This window comes from Prionailurus bengalensis, chromosome D1 (assembly GCF_016509475.1).
Source record: "Prionailurus bengalensis isolate Pbe53 chromosome D1, Fcat_Pben_1.1_paternal_pri, whole genome shotgun sequence".
In the NCBI taxonomy this organism is placed as follows: domain Eukaryota; kingdom Metazoa; phylum Chordata; class Mammalia; order Carnivora; family Felidae; genus Prionailurus; species Prionailurus bengalensis.
This window is the reverse complement of record NC_057346.1, coordinates 28,996,113-29,015,808: the sequence shown is the minus strand read 5'-3', so window position 1 is coordinate 29,015,808 and position 19,696 is coordinate 28,996,113.

The window sequence follows — 19,696 nt, the reverse complement described above, 5'->3', positions numbered from 1 at the left end:
CCATGCTGGTGGCCTTTCCCAGACTTTGGTCTCACATGCACACACATGGTCACTTGGTCAGTTTCCAGGGAGGACTCCATGGGAACCTGTGTGCGTCCCCAGAACCCTCTCTCTGTACAGCTTTCTTCTCTCTGACACTCTGCCTATAATTCTGGCTGTGTCCACCTCCCTAAACTCTGAACTCAGCTCTAGAGACTGATGCTACACCCTTGGTCTCTGCATGGAAGGGTGTTTTGGAAACATGCCTGGAAACATGGTTTTTTTTTAGTTTATGTATTTATTTTGAGAGAGAGAGAGAGAGAGAGAGAGAGAGAGAGTGTGTGTGTGTGTGTGTGTGCAGGGGAGGGTCAGGGAGAGAGGGAGAGAAAGAATCTCAAGCAGTCTCTGTGTTGTCCGCACAGAGCCCAATGTGGGGCTCGATCCTGCAAACCATGTGATCATAACCTGAGCCAAGATGAAGAGTCAGACACTGAATGACTGAGCCACCCAGGAGCCCCTGGAAACTTTTTTGAGCAGTAAGCTGGGCCAATCGTTGACCTCACCCCTTTGTTTCCCTTCTCTTAGGGACAACTGTGCTACACTGCCTTGGCTATGTTATCCAGTGACTGAAATCTGGGTTTCTGTACTCAGCTTGTTTTTTCCAGTTAAGTCAGGACTATAAATCCAGTCCTTGTTACTGCAGCAGGGCTGAAAGTGGAAATCCTCAAACTAGTCTCTTTAACCAGGATTGTTCTAAAAGCTTTTGGAAGGGGTCTGCCATTACAATGAAATAGATGTGTTCATTTTTCTTAGTTTAACTACTTTATAATACTGGTAAATTCAGGAAAGTCTCCTTGGAATCACTGAGTGGAGTGGCTACACTAAAACATCCAAGTGCTTGGGCGAGTCCCTTAGAAGGAAGGTCCTTCTGGAATCACTAAGTGCAGCTTCCTTTAGGAAGGAGGGCTCTTTTTCCTAAGGAAAGGGTGATCGGAACTTTTGTGTTTTGTAAGGAAAAAACAAAGTGTTCCTGCTTGGGGCATGTTGGCCATGTGGGCAGAGGGGGTCTTGTCCTGGATCATGAAGCTGTGGGGACTGGAAGCTGGCCTGCTGATGGCTCCCTGTGGGTGGGACAAATGTCACCTGAAACATGGAGTCCTAGCAGCACTGACACCTTGGGCTCAGGCATGGCGGCGGGTAAGCATCATAAACGAGGACGACAGGAAAGGCAGCCAGAGCAGAAGACTCAGCCTCCATCACTTACTTGCAGACCTAGCCTTGAGGAGGCTTTGCTAGTGTGAAAAGGGTCCACATCCCCAAAACTGTGTCTGCTCCCATTTTGCAGCTGCTTCAGGTCTTTCCCCAGAAAAAGGTGCCATTAACATTAGTTGTTTGAACACTTCTTCCTTTTCGAGCACTGTTTCAGTGCCTAGGGTGCTGGTTTTCACAGTGTTAATGCCTTCAATACTTCATGGGGGGGGGTGATAGTCCTTGCATCTTTACTCCATGACCTTCCAATTCTTTATTTGTTTGGGAGTTTCGTTCTTCAGGTGATGGAAATAAACAAGTTTTAATAGTAAAGTCCCTGGATGATTTGACAGAGGATCCTCCACTGGGTATAGCATTGCTTTCAGATATGACCTGCCCCAGGCAGATTCTACTCAGCTTCCAGGGCCCATCCTGTAAGCATATCAGGAGAGTCCTGATGAGCCATAGTGGACTCCTTTCAAACTAATGGTCCTCAGAATTGCAGGAGGCTGGATGCCCAGGAGGAGGGGTTGGAATGCTCTAGGGAGGCTGATTAGACTCACCCCCTGCCCAGCCTGCAGGGCTCTGAACAATCTGCTCCTTGAGCACCTCTCCAGCTTCATCCCTCACCATTCACTTCTTTATGTGCTCTCCAGTCAACCTTCCTATCCCATGCTCTCTGTCCTGTGGTATCAGCACGATGCCAGTTCCTCTGCCCAGAGATCTCTTCCCTGGTCTTCAATCAACCCTTGCCTGATTAATCCCGGCCCATTCTTAGATTCTGTTTAAATGTTTTTTCTCCAGAAGGAATTTGTTGATCCCCAAGAGCAGGTTAGGTCTCTAGTTTTTCTCTCAATTCACACTATACCTTTCATTTGTGATATTCATATTGCTTATCATACACACACACACACACACACACACACACAGAGTCATTTAATCCTAACAAAACTCAATGCCGTCAGTACTGTAGTATTTGAATAATTATTAGAAATAGTTGAAATAGTTATTGGTTAACTCTAGTTCCCTGTTGGAAAGTAAACCTAGTACAGAGAGTGACAGGAATATCTTGTTCAAGCTACTAGAACATAGTACATCCTCTTTGACATGTGGGAGGGAATAAACATCAAATATAGTACTTTTTCATAATTGTCATCATTTTAAAAAGGAATGCTCCTCATGGTAAAGATTCATTCCTATATCTTACTCCTCCTATATCCATATTTCTATATCTTATTCTGATATTAATATCCATTCCTATATCTCCTTAGTGCCTGATGCTGTGCCTGAAATACAGTGGATGCTCAGATCTGTCCCTTTGGTGGGTAAATGGATAAATGCTTCCAAAAGGTTTTAAATATGTACATGCTCTTGCTTCTGACTATGGGGTAATGAGCCCACCATCTCTCAGCCCTTTGCCATAATTCTCCACTTGATTTTGTTTTCATTTGTAATGAATTTACTTTTTCCTGGCCTGTAACTGGTTTTCTTTCCCCACTATGTTCATACTGTTGCAGGCAGGGATAGTGGTGGAAGGGATTCTCATCAGATGGGAGTTCATACTGCTGGGCTGCCAGCAGCTGGGGAAGGTCCCTCCAGGGACCTGTGCAGAGGTGTTCATGGGAGACACTGGTCTGATTGTTACAATTCAAACCCAGTCCTGGCTAGAGTTGAGGAGCTGAGCTTCAAGACCTCTGAAAACTCTCTCAAGAGCTGATCCATGATTTCATAGGGAATAAAGGCAATCCCTTATTTTGTATTGTAGGTCTGTATATGAAACAGCAAGTGATCACATTGAATGCAGAGCCCCCCATGGATAGGTTCTATTCATAGACATTCATTAAATGCCAAAAACATGTTAGACATTGTACCAAAACAAAGAATTAGGTAAGGTCTCTGCTACGATATAGGCTCTTCCCAGGAAGCAGAGAAACTAAATTCATTGAGTCAGTGGAAAAAAAAATCACAGGTAAAGAACATAAATGCAGTCAGGGTTCTGACCCTTTTGAAAGAATTTCTTACATGTTTCCTTTATATGTCATGGTTTTATATATAGAATGTGGCATTCACCATCCTAAAAAGGAATTGTAAGCTGAAGCCCAAAACCCTTGCAGACAGGAAAATTATAATGGGCCATTTCATTTTACCTTCCTGAGTCTTGGTTTTTTTATTTGCAAAATGAGACAGAAGCAGTTAATGCACCGAATGGGGCTGACAGGCAGCCAGCACCCACCTGTATGATTACAGTGGCTACTAGAATATGGAAATGCTTCAATACTTGCTGGTGTATCACCCCTGCTGTAAGTCTCCTGAATGCCCACCCACTCTCCCATAGAGCCTCCTGCACTGCTCCATCATCAACTTATGGATCATTCAGAGTTGTTTTAAGAGCAGGTGGCATGCCAAAAGAGCAGTTGAGAAGAGATTAATGTAAAGCTCAGGTAAAGTGATATGTTTGGGGTTAAGAAAAATGATCAATGGATGGTAAGACATTCCATGTCTGTTGACAGTGGGAACCTGTCACTTCTATTACTTGGCCTGAAGGTTGAAGGCCAAGGAGCACCTATGGGAATTTGGTTAGATCTGTAACTGTGGCAACAGCCAGCTGATGGGTGCTGAGGCCTTTATGGAAGAATGTAGCCACTGACAACATCAGGTCAGCAGGGAGGAACCCACGGAATGAATAGCCCCTACCAGCCAAATCCAGCCTGTAGCTAGACAACACATTTGGCAGTCAAGGTCAGCTCCATGGGTGCAGAAAAGGGTGGAGAAGGAAGGAGATCAGTGTGGAGGAGCAAAAGGAACATACTCAGTACTAAGCATTTAAGGCTTGGCAGAGCAGGGGCTCCGCTGGCCACTCCTAAAGGGCTGGAGTCTATCCTTATCCATTCTTGGCCTTGGCAAACCAGTAGTAAAGCTTTGTTTCTACCCTGACACCAGGCTCTTGTTAAAGAACCAAGTTTTAGAATATATCTCCCTTTTTCCCTTTGCATTAGTTTTTATTATTATTATTTTTTATCCTATTAGAATTTACAACTCAAGCAGGTAAAAGAGAGTAGGGTGTAGCCTAAGGATGAGAACAGGAAGTAACTCCTTCAGTTCTTCAGGTAATAAGTCTTTAAGCAACAGACAATAGGACTGTGACCCACAGGAGAGCCAACCTGGCTCCAGGGCTAGTGGTTCTACCTGGTGTTTACAGTGAACACTTTATAGCAATAAGCTGAGTGTCTTTGTTTGTGTGTCCTTTACCTTTGATCTGTGCTGATGTGCAGTAGGGAAAGGCAACATCTTATTAGTACTCAGCCATCTTTTACACTTTCTTTCCACTAAGGAAAGGTCTCATTATTCTGTTCATTTCCACCTTAGAGATTCCCGCATGTCGTTTCCCTACTGGGAGACCTTACCTTCTTCCTGTCCCCAACTCAAGTACTATTCCATGACTTACCCTGCCCTTCCAGCCACCCACACCCCCTACCCCCATGTCCTTTGATATGTCCTTATATTCTGCTCTCATTTAAAAATTTTTTTTTAATGTCTATTTATTTTTGAGAGAGAGAGAGACCACAAGCTGGAAAGAGGCAGAGAGAGAGGGAGACAGAGGATCTGAAGCAGGCTCCACACTATCAGTGCAGAGCACAATGTGGGGCTTAAACTCACAAACTGTGAGATCATGACCTGAGCTGCAGTCAGAGGCTTATCTCACTAAGTCACCCACGTATCCCCATTCTGTTATTTTCTTAATAAGTCTGTTTTGTGCATTAGTACTGTCATGAGGAGACTTTCTTGAGGGTGAGACCATGAGCAGCTCCCCCCGAATCTCCCAACACACCTCACACAAGATGAGTCCATGGGAAGAACCCCCAAAGGAACAAAGTCCTGCTAAATGACTCCTCCAGGTTCCTCTGGTTCAAAACACCTAGACACTAGATGTCAGGAGCCTTGCCCTCAGAACAAGCAGGTCTGAAGACCTCCTGACTGGGAGATCCCATTTCCCCTCACAGATTCCTTTTGCTGGGTGAAGACAGCAAAGGACAACAAAGGTACAAGAGCTTGCTCCTCCACACAGCCCCCTCCTCAACAAAGGACATGAGGTGCCTGGGAGTTGAGGATATGTGGATACCTTCTCATACACCAGTACCCAACAGCACCCTCGTGGTTTGCCATATTTCTCACTGTGTCCCCCCTGCTAGGGAAATGCGTGTCTGGAGAAACTGCGATTTTTTATGCTTATTGCCTTTTCAATATTAGGCGGATGGAACTCTAACCCTTACAAAAGCAGCTTAAAGCCTAGAGGAGTTCTCATGTCAATTTCAGTTTAACCAGGTGTTGCTTTTACTCTGTCAGTTGCCTCTGTGAGACTTCTTTTGCTTAGCAACAACCTCAGCTTTTCATAACAGCTTCTCCCTAAGCCTCAGCGGTAACTCTGGAGCTGCCAGTAGGGTGAAAGCCTCTTGGATTTAAATGGAATAGAAGGAAAAAACTCCCAGAGTCTGGGGGTTCCTGGAGGGTCTTAAAGTCTCTGGCATTACAGCTCTGTTTAATGGCTGGGCTGTTAATCCTTTTTAACATAAAGAGCTAGTACCCACATTGTATCCATGGGTTTTAGCTACCTGCTCTCATTCAACAGCGCTGGGTTAACCACATAGGATGTATTTCTGCCATGATAAAACTTTCTGTCCCACCTGGAAAGCTCACCTAGGAGATTCATCTTAGCCAAAGAAAGAGAGCTTGTGAAAGTCCTTTTGAGTCACTGAGAGACAAAAAGCAGAGTGACAGTTGTGCAATATATTCTTACCCTGAATTTTACCCATCCAGAGATCAGCAGGTCATTCCTAGAAGTTTCCCAAAGCCCCATACTTTTCAAAGCTCCTGGGTTGGCATGGAATCTCCAGGGAAGAGGTAACATCCAGGCTTGGATGGTGAATTAGTTTTAACAGCTATGTTGCAGAGAGTTGCAGGGCCTCAGCATGAAGCCAAGCGGGCTATGTACTTCACCCACAGCTTTGTGACACATTCCTCACGTAGACCACGGGTAATGGTACCTGCCATTCTTGTGCAGTGAAGCATGATGGCTGGATTGATAGGGTCCAGATGGAAGGTTCAATCTGCTATGAGTTCTGTGGTGCTTCCAACATTGTATGTGTTGTAGCACACATAGAATGTGTATACAACATTCCAGGATAAATGGACAAAGCTATTTACAGTTAGATACAATGGGCCTAGAGGTTCCAGCTGCCCAGGCCCTGCCCTGTTCATTTTCTGCGACCCAAACTTTGTATGCCAGGTGCCACAGAACCCATATTATTGAGCTCTGGTCTTACTAACATTTGAATAATTGAGTTGCAGGTTCATTATCACTCAGAAAAGCACTTCGAGAATTTGCTGAGACTCTTGACCCAGTATCTCCTTGGCTAATTCATGACTTTGCACTTGTCTAAAGTAGTCATTTCAGAGCCCAGAGAGTATTCAGACAGAGGTACAATTAAGAAGATTCAGAGTGTGAAAGGCCAAGTCTCTGCATACATAGTTATAGGGAGATTTAAATAAATTAAAGGAGTAGGGTATGTGAAAGTGCTTTGTAAATTGCGAAGAACAGATGAGTATAATTTTTTATTTTTAATACTATTACCAGTGTATGTTTGTACTGGCAGATATTCTTTACTCACTGATTATAATGGTGCAAACCACCAGATGTCCAACCCAACTCATCTGCATTAAGTAATGAATAAAATACATGCAAATTGGTAGAAAGGCAAGCATCATATATCTACCTGGTGGGGATTTTTTTTTCCCTCTAACACAAATAAACTTCAGGCTGTGTTTAGAAGTATGTGACTCACAGTAGAGAATAATGGTGACTAAAATTAGGACCATCTAGTTAAAACCACCTACAATGATGGAAAATGGGGTGAAATGAATGCCTTTAAAAATTCTCACAATAGGAGTTCAAAAGAACTACCAAGTTTGAGCTTGGTAGCAACAAATTTCTTGTTGTTAAATAAGTTAAAATATAATTAATTGGAGCCATAAATAATTGATAGCAATAAGAATAGTTTTATATCTTTCTATTGTTTTTTATCCAAAGTATTCAATGTGCTGTACTGTTCCCTTACAAGCGAAGATTAAGCAGAGATGCCACAGCAGCTCCACTGACCTACCCTCGTCATTCCATGCAACAAATATTGTATTTTACTAACTCTAAGAGGTATCAGTTGTAAGACACACCATTATTTTAATGTAACACAAGAAAAAAAAATTACTCCAGTTAAACTGTGGTATGCCTCTGATTGCAAGACATATTTCCAATTTGAAAGATTTTTAAGTAAAAAAATATGCATCTTAGAATTGATTTAAAATGTAGTAATTAAAGGTAGTATAGCTCAGAGACTGAATTTGCAAGTTCCAGAATCAGACCACCTGGGTGAAAATTCTAACTTCACTTCTGGTTCCTTGAGCACTCTCTGTGTTTGAACATAGGGATCAGAATGTCAGGGTTAGAGAAGTATTCCAAGGGAGAGTTGTTAAGATTTAATTGAATTAAAAAGGGGTGTCTGGGTGGCTCAGTCAGTTAAGCATCGAACTTTAGCTCGGGTCATGATCTTGCAATTTGTGGGTTTGAGCCCTGTGTCAGGCTCTGTGCTGACAGCTCAGAGCCTGGAGCCTGCTTTGGATTCTGTGTCTCCCTTTCTCTCTGCTCCTCTCCTGCTTGTGCTCTGTGTCTCACTCTCTCTCTCTCTCAAAAATAAATAAGTGTTAAAATAAATTTTACAGATTTAATTGAATTAAAATGAGTCAACAACTACAACGGGTTGTGAAATGATAGGTTGTATGTGTGTGTCTATATGCGTGCGTGTGTGTGTGTTTTAATATCACTCCAGTAACTGTGTGGAGAATGTAGAAAACAAGAAGGCCAGTGAGGAGTTGTTGTGGAATAGTTAGGGAACCAGTATAGAATAGTTGGAGCAATAATGGGAGCTTGGTAGCAACAAAGTCAGAGAGAACTGGACACATGTGAGATACACTGGAAATTATAGAATCTTCTGATGGACTTTATGTGGGTGGTGAGGGAGGGTAAGTCAAAGATAAGTCCTAGGGTTTGGGTTTGAGTCAAGTTTGATGATGCTAGTTATGGAGGTAAAGAAAATTGGAAGAACATGATTTTTTTTTAGAGCGTTTGGGTTTTCTCATTTTGAGAGCTCACCTGCGGAAGTTGCTTAGAATACACATTCTGTGGCCTTCTCCCTGGAGATTCCAATTTAATAGGTACCTCCCCCAGTGATTAAGATGTACTGCATTCAGATTTGAGAATAGTCTAAGTCTCATTATACACAGACAACCTTTATATTAAAAAAAAAAACAACAGTTCACTGGCATGTGTGTGTGAGATGAATGACAAGTATACTGGTTTGCATTCAATTATACATATGAAGGTTACTGTACCTGAAAAGAAAATAGTAATCGGCTGAAATGATGCAGATAAGAGGCCTAAAGCAAGAGATGAAGGGGGGTCTATTACACTAGTCCTTCCTCCAACTTTAGGGCCTTTGTGTCTATAGGTCCTGTGTCCTTTGTCCCTCCCTCCTCCTACCCACACAGGTAACCCCTTCTCATCCTTCCTGCCTCAAATCAAATTGCACCCCATCAAGAAATCTTATTGGACTCCCACATAGCTCTTCATGATACATGTGTTCATAGCACCCTACACAGAGCACATTTATATTGTGTGCGAATGTTTGTGTAATGTGTGTCTCTGTGTGTGCAGTGTGTCTATACAGTGTGTATGTATATCAGTGTGTGTGTCAATGTGTGCAGTGTGTGTGTCTGTGACAATTTTATCATTGACGTTCTCACATGCTAGACTGGAAGTGTCTCAGGAATTAAGCCATTTTTATTTGGCTCACCATTTTATCCCAGCACCTAGGACTGTGTCAGGAATATATTAAGTACTCAATAAATAATGGGGGATACATTAACATATGTGGTTTCTTATCATTTCCAAGGGTAAATACTTTTCTTCTCTTCGGTGGCAGTTCATTGATTACCCTTAGGACTAGAATGCACCAGAAAGAAGATAATATGATTCCAAAATATATGGAAAATAATTAGACCAAAAAAAAATCTTTCCATAAACTTAAATGTCAGAAATAAGACCAAAAACCTGTTGAATTCACTTTTCCACTCTCTGTGGAGTCCTAATGTTCCAAAAAGGAGTTTTAAAGTCCTTTTTTAATGTCAGTGTTGAAGTGAGAACTTTATTGCCAGACCCTCTCACACCAGAAATCACTAGTCACTGGGAAACTGGAGTTTAAAATGACCCATTCATTCCCTTAAGGAACTCAACCAACTTTATTGAGATATAATTAACATATTACATACATAATTACATATGAAAGTGTAAGTGTACAATGTGATTATGTGATACACTCATATGTAGCCAAATGGTTACTCATATATAGCCAAATGAGGGGTAGTTAGCACCTATATCCCTTCACATAATTACTATTGTTTTTTTGTGGTGAAAACATTTAGGATCTACTCTCTTAGCAACTTACAAGTATATAATAAAGTATTATAAGTTATGGTCACCATGCTATACATATTATATATATATATATTTGTATTTATATTTATATATATTTATATGTAATATATTTATATTGTTATATATTGTTATATTGCTTATATTTATATAAATATATTGTTACATATTGTTATATAATTATGTACCATAAATTAATAATATAAATACTATAATTATATAACAATATATAACAATTTCTTTATTAATTCATGCATAGATGGACATTTAGATTATTTCCATGTCTTGGCTATTGTAAAAAAACAATCCTTTAATGAACATAGAAGTTAAGATATTTCTTTGAGGGGCGCCTGGGTGGCTCAGTCGGTTAAGCCTCCGACTTTGGCTCAGGTCACGATCTCGCGGTATGTGAGTTCGAGCCCCGCGTCGGGCTCTGTGCTGACTGCTCAGAGCCTGGAGCCTGTTTCAGATTCTGTGTCTCCCTCTCTCTCTGACCCACCCCCATTCATGCTCTGTCTCTCTCTGTCTCAAAAATAAATAAACGTTAAAAAAATTTAAAAAAAGATATTTCTTTGATATCCTGATTTAATTTCTTTGGATATATACCTGAAAGTGGGATTGCTGGGTTATATAGTAGTTCTATGCTTAATTTGGGGTGGAATTGCCATAATGTTTTCCATAGTGGCTGCAACAATTTACATTCTCATCAACAGTGAACAAGGGTTCTCTTTTCCTAATATCCTTGTGAACCCATGTTCTCTCTTTTTGATCCATTCTAACAGGTGTGAGGTGATACTTGTGGTTTTGATTTGCATCTCACTGGTGATTAGTGATATTAAGGACATTTTTACACACCAAAAGGTGTCTATCTATGCATGAGTGAATTAAGGTTTTATATATTTTATATATAATTATATTATTTATTTATATGTATTTATTTTATATATAATATATATTCATATATATTATTTTTATATATTCATATATATTATTTACATATATTTGTAATTATGTAACAATATATAACAATATATTTATATAATTGTAAGCAACATAACAATATATAACAATATAGATATACATATATTTATACATATATAAAACATATATAGCATGGTGATCATAACTAATAATACTTTATGATATACACTGAAGTTGTTAAGAGTTTTGGCCATCTGTATGTCTTCTTCAGAAGAATGTGTATTCAGTTCCTCTGCCTTTTTTTTTTTTTTTAATCCAGTTGTCTGGGATTTTGTTTGTTTCTCGTATCCAGATGTAGGAGTTTCTTATATATTTTGGACAATAACCCCTTACCAGATATATGGTTTGCAAGTTTTTCTCCCATCCTGTAGGTTACCTTTCACTTTTTTTGATTATTCCTTTTGCTGTGAAAGTTTTTAGGTTTTGGATGTAGTCCCACTTGTTTATTTTTGCTTTACTTGGTTATGCTTTTTGTATCATATCCAAAAAATTGTTGCTCAGACCTATGTGAAGGATCTTGTCTTGTATATTTTCTTCTAAAAGTTTCATGATTTCAGGACTTACATTCAAGTCTTTAATACATTTTGAGTTGATTTTTGTGTGTTGTTTTTTTTTATTTTTTTATGTTTTTTTAATGTTTATTTTTTGGGAGAGAGAGAGAGAGGACAGAGCATGCATGAGCAGGGGAGAGGCAGAGAGAGAGAGGGAGACACAGAATCTGAAGCAGGCTCCAGGCTCTGAGCTGTCAGCACAGAGCTCAATGCCAGTCTCGAACTCACTGCGAGATTATGACCGGAACCGAAGTCTGATGCTCAACGGACTGAGCTACCCAGGTGTCCTGATTTTTGTGAGTGTTGCAAGATATGGGACCAATTTCATTCTTCTACATGTGATCATTCAATAGCACCATTTATTGAAGGGACTACCTTTCCCCATTGAATATTTTTGCTATCAAACTTGAAATCAACCACAAGAAAAAAAAATTGGCTTACTTTTCAAATATTAGTTGACCATATATCTGAGGGTTTATTTCTGGGTTCTAAATTCTCTTCTATGGTCTATGCATTTATTTTTCTTCCAGTACCATATTATTTTGATTGCTACAACTTTGTAATACAGTTTGAAATCAGGAAGTGTGATACTTCCAGCTTTGTTCTTTCTCCCCATTGCTTTGGCTATTTGAGGGTCTTTGTGGCTATGTATGAATTTTAGGATTTCTTTTTGTATTTTTGTGAAAAATGCCTTTGGGATTTTGAATTTAATTTCATTGAATCTATAGATGGTTTGGGGTCATACAGACATTATAACAATATTAATTCTTCCAGTCCATGAACACATTTTCCCATTTACTTCAGTCTTCTTTAAATTTTTCATCAAAGTCTTATAGTTTATTGTGTATAGAATTTTCACCTCCCTTATTAAATTTATTCCTAAGTATTTTATGATTTTTATGCTATTGTGAATAGTGTTGTTTTCTTTATTTCTTTTTCAGATATTTTCTTATTAGTGTACAGAAACACAACTAATTTTTATGTTGATTTCTTATCCTGCAATTTTAATGAATTTGTGGATTTTTCTGGTAGATTCTATACGATTTTCTCTATATACTATCATATCATCTGCAAATAAAGACAATTTAACTCTTCCTTTCAGATTTGAATATATTTTATTTAATTTCCTTGCCTAATTCCTCTGGCTAGGACTTCCAGTACTATATTGAATAGGAGTGGGCACCCTCGTCTTGCTCCTGAGCTTAGAGAAAAAGCTTTCAACCTTTGACCATATATGAGGTTATGACCAATATAACTTCATATGACCAATATGAGGTTAGCTGGGGGTTTTTAATATATGGTTTTTATTATGTTGAGGAGCATTCCTTTATTCCCAATTGTTGAGAGTTTTTTTTTTTATCATAAAAAGGTGTAGTACTTTGTCGAAATTTTTTTCATCTATTGAGATGATCATAAGATTTTCACCTTTCATTTTCCTATGTGGCATATTGATTTGCATATGCTTAAACATCCTTGCATCCCAAGAGTAAATCCCACTAAATCATGGTATATGGTCCTTTTAATGTGCTATTGAATTTGGTTTGCTAGTACTGTTGAGGGTATTTGCATTTATATTCATCAAGAATATTTTTTCTATAGTGTTTTTTTTTTCTTGTGTCCTTATATGACTTTGGTACTAGGGTAATATTCACCTCATTATTCTTCCTCTTTAATTTTTTAAAAGAGTTTGAGAATTATGGCATTAATTATTCCTTAAATGTTTGGCAAAATTCACCAAGGAAACCATCAGGTCCTGGGTTTTCATTGTTGAAAGGCTTTTGTTCACTGATTCAATCTCCATAGTTATTTCTCTGTTCAGATATTATATTTCTTGGTGACTCAGTTTTGGTAGGATGTAAGTTTCTAGAAATGTATCAGTTTTTTAATTGTTCAATCTATTTGTGTGTAATTGCTCATGGTAATCTTTTATGAACTTTATATTTCTATAGCATCAGTTGTAATGTCCTATTTTTTATTTCTGGTTTGAGCTTTTTGGTCTTCTTTTTTCCCCCTTATTTTGGTTAAAGTTTTGTCAGTTTTGTTTATCTTTTCAAAAAAACTCCAGCTCTTAGTTTCATTGATCTTTTTTATTGTTTTTCTGTCCTATATATCTTTATTTCCACTCTCATCTTTATTATTTCCTTCCTTATGCTAATACTGGGCTTAGTTTGTTATTTTTCTAGTTTCTAATGGTGTAAAGTTAGGTTAGGGTTTTTTTTGAGATCTTTTTTTCTTAATATAGGCATTTATCACTATGAATTTCCTTTTTAGAACTGCTTGTGCCGCATCTCATAAGTTTTGGTATGTTGTGTTTTCATTTTCATTTGTTTCAAGATAGTTTTGATTTCATATTTCACTCATTGGTTGTTCAGAGTGTGTTGTTTACTTTCCACTATTTGTGGATTGTCCAGCTTTCCTCCTGTAATTGATTTTCAGTTTCATACCATTGTGGTCAGAAAAGTTACTTGGTGTGTTTTCAGTCTTCTTAAATTTGATAAGACTTATCTTGTGACCTATAGTATGATCTATCCTAGAGAATTCCATGTGCACTTCAGGGGAATGTGTTTTCTGATATTGATGGATTGAATGTTTTGTCTGCATATTTTAGGTCCATTTGGTCTAAACTGTATTTAAGTCCAACATTTCCTTATTGATTTTCTGTCTGGATGATCTATCCATTGTTGCAAGTGGGGTATTGGAGTCCTCTGCTATTGTCTATCTCTCCCTTCAGATCTCTTAGTATTTGCTTAATATATTTTAGGTGTTTTGATGTTGGATGTATATGATTGTTATATCTTCTTGATAAATTGATCACTTTATCATTATATAATAATGGTCTTTTTCTCTTATTACAGTTTTTGGCTTAAGTCAATTTGGCTTACATATGATATATATTTGTAAAAACCCCTGCTCTCTTTTGATTTTTGATTTTCACTGACATGGGATATCTTTTTCTATCCCTTCACTTTGAGCCCCTGTGTGTCATTAAAGCTGAAGTGAGTCACATGTAGGCAGCATATATTTGGGTCTTTTTTTTTTTTAATCCATCTAGCCAAGCTATGCTTTTTGATTTCAAGAATTTATGCTAAAATTACTTATCAATAGGTAAGTACTTATTAATGCCATCTTATTAGTTACTTTCTGGCTGTTTTGCAGTTCCCTTATTCTTTATCCCTCTCTTTCTGCCTTCCTTTATAAATTTATGATTTTCTATAGCAGCATGATTTTTTTTCCTTTCCCTATAGCTTATGTATATCTACTGTAAGTGTTTGTTTTGTGGTTGCCATAGGCTTACAAACAACATTTTATAGGTATAAGTCTATTTTATCCTAACAACTTAACTTTGATTACATACAAAAACTATATTCTTTTACTCCCCAGTTGTACTTTTGATGTCACAATTTACCTCATTTTATACTGTATATTCATGAACATATTATTTTACTGAAGTTATTTTTACTATTTTGTCCTTTAACTTTATACTACAATTAAGTGGTTAACACATCACCGTATTATAGTATTGGTACAATCTGAAATTGATTATAAACTTAACTTTGCCAGTGTTTTGTATATTTTTATATGTTTTCATATATTGAGTGGTTTTTTTTTTTTTAGCTTGATGATCTCCTTTAAGCATTTCTAATAAGATAAGTCTTGTGGTGATTAACTCCCTCAGTTTTTGTTTATCTTGGAAAGTTTATCTATCCTTCAATTCTAAAGAACAACTTTATCAAATAGAATATTATTAGCTGGCAGGTTTTTTGTTTTTTGTTTTTTGTTTTCGTTTATGTTTTTGTTTTTCCCTTTTCGCACTTTAAATATATCATCACTCTCAGGAATCCTGGGTGGCTCAGTCGTTTAAACATCCAACTCTTGATTTTGGCTCAGATTATGATCTCACAGTTGTGAGTTGTGTGTTGGGTTCTGTGCTGGACATGGACCCTATGTATGATTCTTTCCCCTTCTTTCCCCTCTCTTGCTGTCGTGCTCTCTCTCTCTAGCTCAAAAATAAATAAATAAATAAATAAATAAATAAATAAATAAAAATATATCATACTCTTGCTCCTAGCCTGTAAAGTTTCTGCTGAGAAATTTGTCTAGAGCCTTGAGAGGACTTCTTTTTAAGTTACAACTTATTTTTTCTTGTTGCTTTTAAGATTCTCTCTTTATCTTTGATTTTTGACATTTTCATTTTAATGTGTCTTGGAGACTGTTTATCTTTTTTTTTAATGTTTTTATTTATTTTTGAGACAGAGAGAGACAGAGCATGAATGGGGGAGGGGCAGAGAGAGAGGGAGACACAGAATAGGAAGCAGGCTCCAGGTCTGAGCCATCAGCCCAGAGCCTGACGCGGGACTTGAACTCACAAACCGTGAGATCGTGACCTGAGCTGAAGTCGGATGCTCAACCGACTGAGCCACGCAGGCGCCCCGAGACTGTTTATCTTTGAGTTTATTTGGTGACCTATAAGATTCATTAACTTGGATATCTAAATCTCTCCCCAGATTTGGGAAGTCGTCCATCATTATTTCTTTAAATAAGCCTTCTGCTACCTTCTCCATCTCTTTTCCTTCTGGGACTCCAATAATTTGAAACTTATTCTTTTAATGATATTGCGTAGATCGCATAGGTTTTCTTCATTCTTTTTCATTCTTCTTCCTTTCCTTTGTTCCCTCTGACTGAATAATTGCAAAGATCCTGTTTTGTAATTCGCAGATTCTTCCTTCTGCTTAATTCATTTTGATGTTGATGGCCTCTATTGCATTTTTTATTTTATTCATTATACTTTTCAGCTCGAGTTTTTCTCTCTCCCTTTTTAAACAATTTCTTGTTCTTTGTTAAATTTCTCATTTGTTTGTGCATTGTTTTCCTGATTTTGTTGACCTGTGTTTTCTGTGTTTTCAGGTAGCTCTTTGAGCTTCCTTAAAATAGCTGTTTTGAATTCTTTATTGGGTAAATTGCCAGTCTTGTGTCTTTGGGTTACGTTCCTCAAACATTACTGTGATATTTTGGTGGTATCAAGTCCCCTTGATTTTTCATGTTTCTTAAAGTTTTGCTGTCTTCACATTATCAGTAGCAATCACCTCCTCCAGTCTTTACTACCTGACTTTGGGAGAGAAATACCTTCTCTGCTCTTCTAGGGATTCTGAGGCTTTGTCAGATTTTCTATGGTTATGCCTTTTCCACACTTTTTGATCTCTCTTATGGCAGAATTCTTAAGCTTGTGTGCTTTTTCTCTGTTCTGCAATGCACTAGACCAAGTGCTGACACCTCCCTTATGCTTTCTCAAAGGAAGCACTAAAACTTAAATTTGTTGTTTCTCTTTAGCCTATAGATTTGGTCTGTTTTTCTGTACACTCTCACTAGTCATCTACCAAAGCCTACACTTTCCAATGTTAAGGGCATGCACAGAGAACTGGTCACAGGATGTGGGAGTGTATGGGTGAGGCATGTGGAATTCTGAGGGTGGGCCAACTGGGGGAATCCATGGATGAGGTATCACAAGCAAGCAGCTCATGGGAAGGCTTCCTGATGGAGGCTGTGATCAGTCAGTAGGATCTTCATTCTTTTTTATGTCTTCCTAGAGTCCTATCTGCCACTTTTACAGCCTTTTTCAGCCGCCCAGTCATCCATCTCATGACAATACTCGGGATGGAGTGAGAGGGAAATGGGCCCCATCTGAAGAAGATGAATGCTTACTCACACACTTTTACTTTCCCTTGTGGGAGAAATCATGGATTGAGAAGGTATCACTTGGTACTGAGCTGTGCTGCCTTGGAGAAAGCATTATGCCAATAAAGTCAGACTGTCCTCCTACCCTCTCCAAGGTAAAACTTGAATTTTTAGCTCTAATGCTAAAATAGAACTTCTGTGCTGGAAACTCAGGCTTCCATAAAGGCTCTCAAGTTCATGCTTGATCTAAGATTGTGTTCTCCAGGGGCTCCATGACTGTCTGAGAGAGGTTGGAGCCAGTTCATGGTCACTGCAGGGTCCAAAGCCAGACCAAGGTCTATATGTTTGTTACTTGATGCACAGGAAAGCAAGGCTCCTCTGGAACACGGTGCTGAATCCCACAGTTCCCACAAAGACCCTTCTGCTTGTGGGTGTGTGCCAAATTGTTGTTGAAAGCAGGGATTTGACAAGAATGTCTTATCAGCCATGTTGTTGATGTCACTCCTCAAGGACCTTTTGGACTAATGGAACATGGGAGTTCTTTGGTAATTGTTCTTTTCATGTGCCTAATCTGGATTAGTCACCAGATGACTAAAGCTGGATAAATGTGTCTGAGTCAAAACAGCTTTTCTCCCTCAAATTAACGAAGTGGCTAGGATGTATTTATGCCATTTATGGAGTAGAACTGCCTCAGAGGTCTACCAAGCCCCTGACAATGACCTCGGCTAATTTGTAGCTCCAGGTACTATATATCTAACTCAAAGTATTAGGAATATATATTTCTAGGTATAGCCCAACTAGACGACATTTCTTTCCTCAATGTCATAATTACTCCCAGAATGCCTAGTGTAAACAAAGGAGTACTGGAACAACTCTATGGAAGTGATTTTTTCCCCACAAAATTCTTAAATCTCTAGTTTCTTAATAAAAGGTAGGCTGTACTGGAGGAAAGGAATAGGGAAGAGAAAAGATAAAGGGAAATGTGTAAAAAAATGCTACTAAAGAAGACATGGGTGAGCTAGGCTAGCAGGTTATTTAATCAGAGAGGCTCTCTCATTGATAATTCAAGGATATGTCTTAACATGCTATGTTTGTTAATGAAAATACTCTATGGCTGTACTCATAAATTCCAATTTGATGCCCAGTGTTCTGGAGCTCAGATAATCCTATGCCATGGACTCTACCTGACTGATTATTCTTTTATATTTTTGAAGACAAAGAATGATGAGACATTAATATAGAAGCTCCCAGTATGCCAATGTTTAGAAGAATGACTCTACATGTGGCTTCGAAAAAAGACAGGTATTAATGCAAAAATGATCAGGAGGCCAGGGTGTCTGACGTATTTGTAAAGCACCAGTGTTGAGGTACGTGCAAGAATGGCAACAAACACCTTGTAATGAATTTGCTGCCCTTGGGCTGCTGTGATAGAGGGCGATTACTTCTGACTGGTGAATTACACCGTGGAATATTGATTTCTTTGTTCAGAACTAGGCCTGGGCAAATGGTTTGCCTGACCCTTTTACACACGTTCTGTGCTAGTGTTGGCTCAATCAAATGCTTAGTAGATGAAGAAAGCCTTTCATTCTTGGAGGGAGGCATCTTGTACCCAGAACATGAGGAAGAAAATGCTAGTGAGTGGGATGAATTATCCATTATTCTGGATCATGGAGGGTCTGGTGAATTAGTTTTTGTTAAGTAGAATGTCCCAATGACTTTAGGCCTAACAAACATGGGGGAAAACAGTGCTGATTTAATTTCCTTGGCTTTCTGTGTGCTATGAGCTGTTTTGCTGACAAGAAGAGTCAGAATTACTAGCTATTACAAATAAAAGCACCAAGAAGTTTGTTGTTACCTAAACTGGTGTCATTGTCCAAATAAGGAACATTCTCTCAGTCAGTCAGGAGAAAGAGTTTGTAGGCAAAGAGCTTGTGCAGCTACATCATTACTAATGATTAGCTCTAATCCATATGGGGCTCCCTGGGTGATTCCAAAAGTTGCTGTTTTTTGTTTATTTGGTTAAAAATCAATGCATGTAGGACACAATTCTTATCAAATATATTTGGGAAATGTAGGCAACCTATAAGAAAAATCCAGAGTGAAATTTCACAGTAGGGTTCTTTAACATGGATTTGGAATAGTCCACAAACCATCCATAACCATCTAGAGCATTTTGTAAGCATTTTTCAAGCATGTGGACTTGTTTGGTTTTCTTGTATTGAGAATGTGATTGTATTTCTTCAGACTCTCAAAGAGTAGCCTGACATCCAGAGCTTTCAGAATGGTAGCCTTTTAAATCCTTATTTCCATGCCAGAAAAAGAGGCCCTTCCTAGTCGAGTGTGAATAGTGATACTTCTTACATACCTCCACAAGACCAATTCAAATGTGGACTTCTCTTGTTTTGGGAAATAGATATGAACAATGAAAGAAGGGAGAAGGAAGGTCCAGAGGATTTCAGAGCTTGGGAGGCCTTTTGTGACCAGCTTGTCCAATATTCATTTTAGCAATTAGGAAAACAAGGCCCCAGAAGGTATAGTGGTGACCTATTGCAGATCTCACTGCAAACCATAATGCAGCCTTCGCCTGCCTGTTTCATATTCTCTCTATTCTACCCATACTCATTCCTCAAAAATGAGGGGAAGTTGGCATGTAATAGCATATACTACCTTTACTATGCAAAATGAAATCTGATTGTATTTTGCCAAGAGCCATCTAGGAATGGTG